This window comes from Nerophis ophidion, linkage group LG24, assembly GCF_033978795.1.
Source record: "Nerophis ophidion isolate RoL-2023_Sa linkage group LG24, RoL_Noph_v1.0, whole genome shotgun sequence".
Lineage (NCBI taxonomy): Eukaryota > Metazoa > Chordata > Actinopteri > Syngnathiformes > Syngnathidae > Nerophis > Nerophis ophidion.
In genome coordinates this window covers 37,392,446-37,403,955 of record NC_084634.1, presented here as the reverse complement: position 1 = coordinate 37,403,955, position 11,510 = coordinate 37,392,446, and the positions used below count along the sequence as shown (strand labels likewise).

The 11,510-nt window shown below is 44.7% G+C and overlaps 1 long non-coding RNA gene across 1 annotated transcript in view; it reads right to left on the bottom strand.

Moving 5' to 3' along the window:
- Positions 1-5,044, bottom strand: part of LOC133542590 (uncharacterized) — an 18,889-nt gene extending 13,845 nt beyond the window's left edge. The window contains exons 1-2 of the long non-coding RNA XR_009804193.1: positions 4,943-5,044; positions 449-519 (exon numbers count right to left, since the gene is read on the bottom strand). This is a non-coding gene — a long non-coding RNA (uncharacterized LOC133542590). The remainder of the gene's footprint in view (positions 1-448; positions 520-4,942) is intronic.
- Positions 5,045-11,510: the final 6,466 nt, after the last annotated feature.

The window sequence follows — 11,510 nt, the reverse complement described above, 5'->3', positions numbered from 1 at the left end:
ATGTTCTGTCATGATCCGCTACTTGGATCACGTCATATTCTGTTTTTGTTCCGTCTTTGTATCGTGTTTGGTTATTTGACTTCCTTAGTTCCTGGTGGCACTTCCTGTTTTGTTTCCGTTGCCATAGTCACGTATTAGTGTCACCTGCATCTTGTTTTTTACGCGCACCTGCCTTGTGACTACGTTCCTGTATTTAAGCCTGCCTTCTTTGTTCATTCTTTCTCGCAGTTTAGTTTTTATTCGATGCAACAAGTGACGTCGCTGATCCTTGATTTTGGTAAAAGACCTTTTGTACTATTCCTTTGCTTTTCCCTAGCTCACATGCTAGCGCTTTTTGTTCTCTCTAGCTCCCATGCTAGTTCTGTTTGTTTTGCCTTTAGTGCCTTGTGCAAGTGTTTTCTGTTCTTAGTTTTTTTTTTGTTAGTATTAATAAATCATACTTTCTTACCTTCACGCTGTGTCCAAGTCCGACTGCATCAATTGAGGGAACGAACCCGCACCACAATGTTCAAATCCAGCCTGAAAACAGATGACAACTGAAAATATTTTATCGACAGTATTCGGTTGATTTAAATTCTAGTTAATTACATTACATTTCTGCGATGAGGTGGCGACTTGTCCAGGGTGTACCCCACCCTCCGCCCGATTGCAGCTGAGATAGGCACCAGGGCACCCCGCGACCCCGAAAGGAATAAGCGGTAGTAAATGGATGGATGGATAATTACATTTATTTTTATGTAAAAAAAAAAAAAATTCTGATTTTAATTTGAAATAGTAATTTCCATCCATCCATTTTCTACCGCTTGTCCCGTTTGGGGTCACAGGGGGCGCTGGTGCATATCTCAGCTATAATCGGGCGGAAGGTGGTGTACACCCTGGACAAGTCGCACACTAGGGACCATTTAGTGTTGCCAATAAACCTATCCCCAGGTGCATGTCTTTGGAAGTGGGAGGGGCCTATCCCCAGGTGCATGTCTTTGGAAGTGGGAGGGGCCTATCCCCAGGTGCATGTCTTTGGAGGTGGGAGGGGCCTATCCCCAGGTGCATGTCTTTGGAGGTGGGAGGAGCCTTTCACCAGGTGCATGTCTTTGGAGGTGGGAGGAGCCTATCACCAGGTCCATGTCTTTGGAGGTGGGAGGGGCCTATCCCCAGGTGCATGTCTTTGGAGGTGGGAGGGGCCTATCCCCAGGTGCATGTCTTTGGAGGTGGGAGGAGCCTATCCCCAGGTGCATGTCTTTGGAGGTGGGAGGAGCCTATCCCCAGGTGCATGTCTTTGGAGGTGGGAGGGGCCTATCCCCAGGTGCATGTCTTTGGAGGTGGGAGGAGCCTTTCACCAGGTGCATGTCTTTGGAGGTGGGAGGAGCCTATCACCAGGTCCATGTCTTTGGAGGTGGGAGGGGCCTATCCCCAGGTGCATGTCTTTGGAGGTGGGAGGAGCCTATCCCCAGGTGCATGTCTTTGGAGGTGGGAGGGGCCTATCCCCAGGTGCATGTCTTTGGAGGTGGGAGGGGCCTATCCCCAGGTGCATGCCTTTGGAGGTGGGAGGGGCCTATCGCATGGTGCATGTCTTTGGAGGTGGGAGGGGCCTATCCCCAGGTGCATGTCTTTGGAAGTGGGAGGGGCCTATCCCCAGGTGCATGTCTTTGGAGGTGGGAGGGGCCTATCCCCAGGTGCATGTCTTTGGAGGTGGGAGGAGCCTATCACCAGGTCCATGTCTTTGGAGGTGGGAGGGGCCTATCCCCAGGTGCATGTCTTTGGAGGTGGGAGGAGCCTATCCCCAGGTGCATGTCTTTGGAGGTGGGAGGAGCCTATCCCCAGGTGCATGTCTTTGGAGGTAGGAGGGGCCTATCCCCAGGTGCATGTCTTTGGAGGTGGGAGGAGCCTTTCACCAGGTGCATGTCTTTGGAGGTGGGAGGAGCCTATCACCAGGTCCATGTCTTTGGAGGTGGGAGGGGCCTATCCCCAGGTGCATGTCTTTGGAGGTGGGAGGAGCCTATCCCCAGGTGCATGTCTTTGGAGGTGGGAGGGGCCTATCCCCAGGTGCATGTCTTTGGAGGTGGGAGGGGCCTATCCCCAGGTGCATGCCTTTGGAGGTGGGAGGGGCCTATCGCATGGTGCATGTCTTTGGAGGTGGGAGGGGCCTATCCCCAGGTGCATGTCTTTGGAAGTGGGAGGGGCCTATCCCCAGGTGCATGTCTTTGGAGGTGGGAGGGGCCTATCCCCAGGTGCATGTCTTTGGAGGTGGGAGGAAGCCGAAGTACCCGGAGGGAACCCACGCAAACATGCAAACTCCACACAGAAAGATCCCGAGCCCGGGATTGAACCCAGGACTTCTCAGGACCTTCGTATTGTGAGGCAGACGCACTAACCCCTCTACCACCGTGCTGCCCATGCAGTAACACAGGGGCCGGGAACCTTTTTGGCTGGGAGAGTCATGAAAGCCAAATATTTTAAAAAGTGTATTACCGTGAGAGCCATATCGTATTTTTTAACACCGAATACAACTAAATGTGTGCATTTTTAAGGAAGACCTACTTTTTTTAGAGTGTAAGTCTTATTTTTTTATATAACTTTTATTCTGAAGCTAACCAATAATAAATAAAATACTTCTTTGGCAACACTAAATTGGCCCTAGTGTGAATGTTGTCTGTCTATCTGTGTTGGCCCTGCGATGAGGTGGCGACTTGTCCAGGGTGTACCCCGCCTTCCGCCCAAATGCAGCTGAAATAGGCTCCAGCAACCCCCCCCCCCCCCACTCCAAAAGGGACAAGGGGTAGGAAATGGATGGATGGATGGACTTTATATTGTCAATATAGACCAGGGGTCCACAAAAGGCGGGAAGTCTTGAGTTTATTTAAAAAAATTTTAACATCAATCCCTCCATCCATTTTCTACCGTGTGTCCCTAACTGAACATTTGTGAAATGTTATGATAAGTTGTAAATTTTATCAGTAACAGTCGCAGTTTTACAAGAATAGCTTAAAATTTGCGCGATTTTATGAAAAAAGTCGTCATTTTACTTGACTAAAGTGTGTGAATGTTGTCTGTCTATCTGTGTTGGCCCTGTGATGAGGTGGCGACTTGTCCAGGGTGTACAACACCTTCCGCCCAAATGCAGCTGAGAAAGGCTCCAGCAACCCCCGCCACTCCAAAAGGGACAAGCGGTAGGCAATGGATGGATGGACTTCTTACCATTGATGTGACTTCTTGAACAGGTGCGGTAGAAAAACGGATGGATGGATTACATTGCATGAGAATGTTTTATATGTTGAACGTTACTTTTAACACTGGGATTACCAGCGGAATTATTCATTACTAATCGTGTTGAGCAATGTCAGCTAAGATGTATCTGAGAGCCAGAAGCAGTCATCAAAAGGGCCACATCTGGCTCTAGAGCAGGGGTCTCTAAGACTGTTACAAATATGTGCCAGACTGGAACCCACACCAAACAAGAATGACAAACACATTTTGGGAGAACATCCGCATCGTAACACAACATAAACACACTAGAACAGATACCCAGAATCCCATGCAGACCTATCACTTTCGGGCTACGATATACACCCCCCTGCTACCACCCTCCCTACTTGCGTCGGTTGAGGTGTTGTATATTGTAGCCTTGCAAAGTGTTCTGGGTATTTGTTCTCATGTGTTTAAGTTGTGTTAGGGTGCGGAAATTCTCCCAAAAAGGGTTTGTCATTTTTGTTTGGTGTGGGTTCACAGTGTGACACATATTTGTAACAGTGTTAAAAGTTATTTTACGGCCACCTTCAGTGTGACCTGTATGACCGTTGACCAAGTACGTCTTGCAGCCACCGACGTTGTGCACAAGGCTCACATAACATATCGGTTGTATGATGTAAAAGCGGGGGCAGTAGTCTTCCTTTAGGGGTGCGCGGACCCCTGGAGATACCTGAAGGTATGCCAAGGGACAAGTGAGATTTAATAAAAACATTCTAAGAAATTGCAGTAATCCATAAATACTTAAAAAATATGTTTAATGAAAAATACTTCAATGAAGTATGAATGTAAGTTCATAAACTGTGAAAAGAAATGCAGTGTTGACAGCTAGACTTTTTGTGGACATGTTCCATAAATATTGATGTTAAATATTTCTTTTTTTGTGAAGAAATGTTTAGAATGAAGTTGATGAATCCAGATGGATCTCTATTACAATCCCCAAAGAGGGCACTTTAAGTTGATGATTACTTCTATGTGTAGAAATCTTTATTAATAATTGAATCACTTGTTTATTTTTCAACAATTTTTAGTCATTTTTATATATTTCTTTCAAAATAGTTCAAGAAAGACCACTACAAATGAGCAATATTTTGCACTGTTATACAATTTAATAAATCAGAAACTGATGACATAGTGCTGTATTTTACTTCTTTGTCTCTTTTTTTTCAACCAAAAGTGCTTTGCTCTGATTAGGGGGTACTTGAATTTAAAAAATGTTCACAGGGGGTACATCACTGAAAAAAAGGTTGAGAACCACTGCACTAGGCCACTGAGTAGGTCAGAGCTATTCAGTAAGATTTAAGGTCCACGCTTACATCACACTCAATTTTTTACTGCGTGCCTTCGGTAAGTGCCGGAGTGAGAAGAGGTTTTAAAATAATTAGCGCATGCATACTTTTACCGCATGCCTTTGGTAAGCGCAGGAGTGAGAAGAGGTTTTAAATTAGTTAGCGCCTTGGCGGCAATTCAATAAAATACGTATACTTAATTTTAAGTAAGCTAACAGCCTAAAAGTTGTCCCTTCAAACAGTTTCTGCTGATAAAACAGTGTCATTCATCGTCATATCATTTTAAAGACGAGACTTTTCCCGCAGCTGTAACATGTTTATGGCCAAACTTTGGCTAGAAGCCCGGTTTGTTAAAATGAGTATGTGAGAACTAACTTGGCGTGTAAAGACATATAAAAGCAAGTTAGCCTTACCTTTCAACACTGCAACTCTTGTAAGATTCATGCTCGAAAAAGCACTTCCATTTTCATCCATGGCGGAGTCAGTTTAGAAGATTTCCAGCGACTCCAATTTCGAAACGGTAATTGTGGACAGGTGGCCCGATTGACGTCGTATAAGTAGATGCAGCATTAGCTGCTGTGAGGCGAGAAATTGGGTCGCCATCTTGGAGTGGTGATGAGGAGCCGGTGAGCAGTATAAACTGACTGTTGACGGGTAGAAAACGAAGATGGTGTTCGGTGTTTTCCTGATAAGAATCACAGTGAGAAGAATGATCTTATCAGACAAAAAATAAACAAATATCACCCTTATCTAATTTTAAAGGCCTACTGAAAGCCACTACTAGCGACCACGCAGTCTGATAGTTTATATATCAATGATGAAATATTAACATTGCAACACATGCCAATACGGCCTTTTTAGTTCACTAAATAGCAATTTAGTAATTTAGGCAGCAACAAATGACAAAGAAGTTGGGAAAGGTAGCAATAAATACTGATAAAGGTGTGCAGGCTAATTGGGAACGGGTGGGTGCCATGATTGGGTATAAAAGCAGCTTCCCAAAAAATGCCAAGTAATTCACAAACAAGGATGGGGTGAGGGTCACCAATTTGTAAATAATTGTCAAACAGTTTTAGAACAACATTTCTCAACGAGCCATTGCAAGGAATTTAGGGATTTTACCATCTACGGTCCGTAATATCATCAAAAGGTTCAGAGAATCTGGAGAAATCACTGCACGTAAGCGGTGATATTATGGACCTTTGAGCCCTCAGGAAGTACTGCATCAAAAACCAACATCAGTTTGTAAAGGATATCACCACATGGGCTCAGGAACACTTCAGAAAACCACTGTCAGTAACTACAGTTGGTCGCTACATCTGTAAGTGCAAGTTAAAACTCTGCTATGCAAAGCAAAAGCCATTTATCAACAACACCCAGGAACGCCGCTGGCTTCGCTGGGCCAGAGATCATCTAAGATGGACTGATGCAAAGTGGAAAAGTGTTCTGTGGTCTGATGAGTCCACATTTCAAATCATATTTGGAAACTGTTGGGGATGTCCTCCGGAACAAAGAGGAAAATAACCATCCAGATTGTTATAGGCGCAAAGTTGAAAAGCCAGCATCTGTGATGGTATGGGGGTGTATTAGTGCCCAAGGCATGGGTAACTTACACATCTGTGAAGGCACCATTAATGCTAAAAGGTCCATACAGGTTTTGGAGCAACATACGTTGTCATCCGGGCAAAGTTATCATGGACGCCCCTGTTTATTTCAGCAAGATAATGCCAAGCCAAGTGTTACAACAGCGTGGCTTCGTAGTAAAAGAGTGCGGGTACTTTCCTGGCCCGCCTGCAGTCCAGACCTGTCTCACATGGAAAATGTGTGGCGCATTATGAAGCGTAAAATACGACAGCGAAGACCCCGGACTGTTGAACGACTGAAGCTTTACATAAAACAAGAATGGGAAAGAATTCCACTTTCAAAGCTTCAACAATTAGTTTCCTCCGTTCCCAAACGTTTAAGAAAAGGTGATGTAACACAGTGGTGAACATGCTCTTTCCCAACTACTTTGGCGAGTGTTGCAGCCATGAAATTCTAAGTTAATTATTATTTGCCAAAAAAAAATAAAGTTTATGAGTTTGAACATCAAATATGTTGTCTTTGTAGCATTTTCAACTGAATATGGGTTGAAAAGGATTTGCAAATCATTGTATTCTGTTTATATTTACATCGAACACCATTTCCCAACTCATATGGAAACGGGGTTTTGTGCAAAAGAGTTTTAAGATGAGACTTTAATGCTTCTACTGAGGTAGCATCTCTAACTGTTACCGGGAGGGCATTCCAGAGTACTGGAGCTCCAATAGAAAACGCTCTATAGCCCGCAGACTTTTTTTGGGCTTTGGGAATCACTAATAAGCCGGAGTTCTTTGAACACAGATTTCTTGCCAGAATATAGATTACAATACAATCGGCAAGATAGGATGGAGCTAGACCGTGTCATATTTTGTTTGACAAAGCAATGAGCTTGTCAGGCTTTCCCCTGACAGTTTGTCTATGTTTTAGTTTTTTCCTCTGCATTTGTCTTTGTTTCCTCTGTGTTTAGTATCTCCTGTCTTTAGTTCCTGTCTAGTGCTCCTATTTTGTCAGGTTCCTGTCTTGTTCCTCCTCAGCTGTGGCTGATTGGCACCTGGCCACACCTGTTGCCAATCAGCCTGCTCCTATTTGTACCTGCTTTGTCTTGTGTCAGTTGCTGGATCATTGTATTGTCGTTGCCACATATCACTCTTGTCGTGCTACCTGTCGTGTCATTTTGTAACAGCTACTACCTATCATGCTGCATTTTGTCCTGGCCGTCGTAGTAGTAAGCTGTTTCTGTTAGCATTAGTTATTTACAATTTTTCTGTTTGCATCCACTAGCTTCCATGCTAAAGTTCCTTTATTGTTTTCTAGCTTCCAGTGCTAGCTCCCTTAGTTTGTTATTCCCCCCACGTGCATGTTTTTTGTTTGTTCTTGTTTAGTTTTACTTAAATCATGTTTTCATATTCTATGCCTGCCCCCGTCTCTGCATCTTGGGGTTCGTCAACAACAAATACCACTGACAGAGCTAGCGGCTGCCACCTGCTAATATGGAAGAGTATTACACGGTTACTCTGACGATCTCCAGACAGCACAGACACTCAACAACAACATCGTTGGCAGACTATAATCACTAGTGTGCAAAAAATATTTTCAACTCAAATAGGTGAAATTAGATAATTTCCCACGGTGAGTCTAATTTTAAGTTTCTGGCTGCAGCTCTCGCGCGGTTTATGTGTGTTTTCCTCAATTTGGTAAAAAAAAATTTAAGTCAGGTTGTTTGGATCGGTTCGCAGCCGAGTGTGAAGCGACCGGAATGAGAATCAGCACCTCCAAGTCCGAGTCCATGGTTCTCGCCCGGAAAAGGGTGGAATGCCATCTCCGGGCTGGGGAGGAGACCCTGCCCCAAGTGGAGGAGTTCAAGTACCTAGGAGTCTTGTTCACGAGTGAGGGAAGAGTGGATCGTGAGATCGACAGGCGGATCGGTGCGGCGTCTTCAGTAATGCGGACGTTGTACCGATCCGTTGTGGTGAAGAAGGAGCTGAGCCGGAAGGCAAAGCTCTCAATTTACCGGTCGATCTACGTTCCCATCCTCACCTATGGTCATGAGCTTTGGGTCATGACCGAAAGGATAAGATCACGGGTACAAGCGGCCGAAATGAGTTTCCGGGTCTCTCCCTTAGAGATAGGGTGAGAAGCTCTGCCATCCGGGAGGAACTCAAAGTAAAGCCGCTGCTCCTTCACATGGAGAGGAGCCAGATGAGGTGGTTCGGGCATCTGGTCAGGATGCCACCCGAACGCCTCCCTAGGGAGGTGTTTAGGGCACGTCCAACCGGTAGGAGGCCACGGGGAAGACCCAGGACATGTTGGGAAGACTATGTCTCCCGGCTGGCCTGGGAACGCCTCGGGATCCCCCGGGAAGAGCTGGACGAAGTGGCTGGGGAGAGGGAAGTCTGGGCTTCTTTGCTTAGGCTGCTGCCCCCGCGACCCGACCTTGGATAAGCGGAAGATGATGGATGGATGGATGGATGTTTGGCTTATGTTTTTATCTATTGTATTGCCGTTTAAGTGTTGCAAAGAGTAATTTGAGGTGATTATTAGGTTGTTTATGTGCCTCAGCATTCTGAGTATTTGTTGTCAGTCTTTAACAGTTCGGAGCGGCCTTTGATCCTGACTGTTCTCACGGGAGCCATGTCGTTTAGTACTGCTCGGAACTCCGTTTTAAAGAAATTCCATGCATCGTCGACCATGTTGCCCGTGAGCACAGTGGTCCAGTCCCACTCACACAGTTTGAGGTTGACATTTTCACTGGGTCATGTTTTATTACTTATTCTGCCCGTCAGCCGTGTTGTTCTTTTAAGTGCTTCCATAGCGAGTCTATTGACTGATATTACTTCAAACTATACTCTACAGCATTGGACTACTACTAGATGTGTGTATAAATGGAGAACAGGGAGTATGTATACATGTGTTAGCAATTGCTATGAAATGGAAAAGAGGATATATTATGTTACAAGATTAATTTATTGAAGGAAACGATGTGTTACGTTTCACAAAAGAATGAGGCGGAACCTCTCAATAAAATAACCTCTTCAAAGAGCGTGTGTGTGTGTGTGTGTGTGTGTGTTCTGGCAATGCTGACATAATGGGGACATCGCTCTGTTTACACACTTTTAGGGGACCTCTGACGGTATGGGGACATAAAAACAGGTTCCCTAGAAGGAAGCTTTTTTAACTGATAGTCAGATCCATTCTGAAGATGCCTAAGTGATTTTTAAGCTTTGGCCCATAAGACATGTTTACTGGATAGTTTGAGTGCGAGACATTTGCACAGCAGCCCCCTCATCGGGCTGTAGCTGGCACATTTAAGTGGTGAAACTTCTGAGGATCATGTCATATTTGATTAGAACTTTTTTTAAAAAAAGAAGTGGTCCTCAGTAGTCACCTACAAATTTGTGTGATTTATGCACAATTATTTAAATTTGGTCCCCATGAACAATTTGACTCTTTTTTCCCCCGGGTCCCCAGTAAGTATGAACAGCACATTACTTCATCAATGCATAGATTTAAAGACGTGAATGAGCCAACTGGACAGTGGCCATTTTACCTAATTTTTTTATGCCTCCACAACTTGTAGAAAAGGTGGTCCCCACAAGTCCGGATTTAAAACTTGGTCCCCATTCCAAATGATAACCAGTGTGCGTGTGTGTGTGTGTGTGTGTGTGTGTGTGTGTGTGTGTGTGTGTGTGTGTGTGTGTGTGTGTGTGTGTGTGTGTGTGTGCGTGCGTGCGTGATTTATGTACATCAATTTAAATTTGGTCCCCATGCACCATATTAACCCCTTTTCCCCCGGGTCCCCAGTAAGTATGAACAGCACATTACTTCATCAATCCAGAGATTTAAAGACGTGTATGAGCTAACTGGGCAGTGGCCATTTTACCCCCCAAAAATTATGCCTCTACAACCTGTAGAAAAGGTGGTCCCCACAAGTCCGGATCAAAAACTTGGTCCCCATTCCAAATGATAACCACTGTGTGTGTGCGTGTGTGTGTGTGTGTGTGTGTGTGTGTGCATGTGATTTATGCACAATTATTTCAAATTTGGTCCCCATGAACCATATTAACTCTTTTTCCCCAGGGTCCTCAGTAAGTATGAACAGCACATTACTTCATCAATGCATAGATTTAAAGACGCGAATGAGCTAACTGGGCAGTGGCCATTTTACCTAATTTTTTTATGCCTCTACAACCTGTAGAAAGGGTGGTCCCCACAAGTCCGGATCAAAAACTTGGTCCCCATTCCAAATGATAACCAGTGTGTGTGTGTGTGTGTGCAAGTGTGTGTCTGTGTGTGTGTGTGTGTGTGTGTGCGTGATTTATGCACAATTATTTTAAATTTGGTCCCCATGAACCATATTAATTCTTTTCCCCCAGGGTCCCCAGTAAGTACAAACAGCACATTACTTCATCAATCCAGAGATTTAAAGACGTGTATGAGGTAACTGGACAGTGGCCATTTTACCTAATTTTTTTATGCCTCCACAACTGGGCAGTGGCCATTTTACCTAATTTTTTTATGCCTCTACAACCTGTAGAAAGGGTGGTCCCCACAAGTCCGGATCAAAAACTTGGTCCCCATTCCAAATGATAACCAGTGTGTGTGTGTGTGTGTGTGTGTGTGTGTGCAAGTGTGTGTCTGTGTGTGTGTGTGTGTGTGTGTGTGTGTGTGTGTGTGTGTGTGTGTGTGTGTGTGTGTGTGTGTGTGTGCGTGATTTATGCACAATTATTTTAAATTTGGTCCCCATGAACCATATTAATTCTTTTCCCCCAGGGTCCCCAGTAAGTACAAACAGCACATTACTTCATCAATCCAGAGATTTAAAGACGTGTATGAGGTAACTGGACAGTGGCCATTTTACCTAATTTTTTTATGCCTCTACAACCTGTAGAAAGGGTGGTCCCCACAAGTCCGGATCAAAAACTTGGTCCCCATTCCAAATGATAACCAGTGTGTGTGTGTGTGTGTGTGTGTGCAAGTGTGTGTCTCTGTGTGTGTGTGTGTGTGTGTGTGTGTGTGTGTGTGTGTGCGTGATTTATGCACAATTATTTTAAATTTGGTCCCCATGAACCATATTAATTCTTTTCCCCCAGGGTCCCCAGTAAGTACAAACAGCACATTACTTCATCAATCCGGAGATTTAAAGACGTGTATGAGGTAACTGGACAGTGGCCATTTTACCTAATTTTTTTATGCCTCTACAACCTGTAGAAAGGGTGGTCCCCACAAGTCCGGATCAAAAACTTGGTCCCCATTCCGAATGATAACTAGTATGTGTGTGTGTGTGTGTGTGTGTGTGTGTGTGTGTGTGTGTGTGTGTGTGTTCTGGCAATGCTAACTTAATGGGGACATCGCTCTGTTGACACAGTCAACTTTAGGGGACCTCTGACGGTATGAGGACCA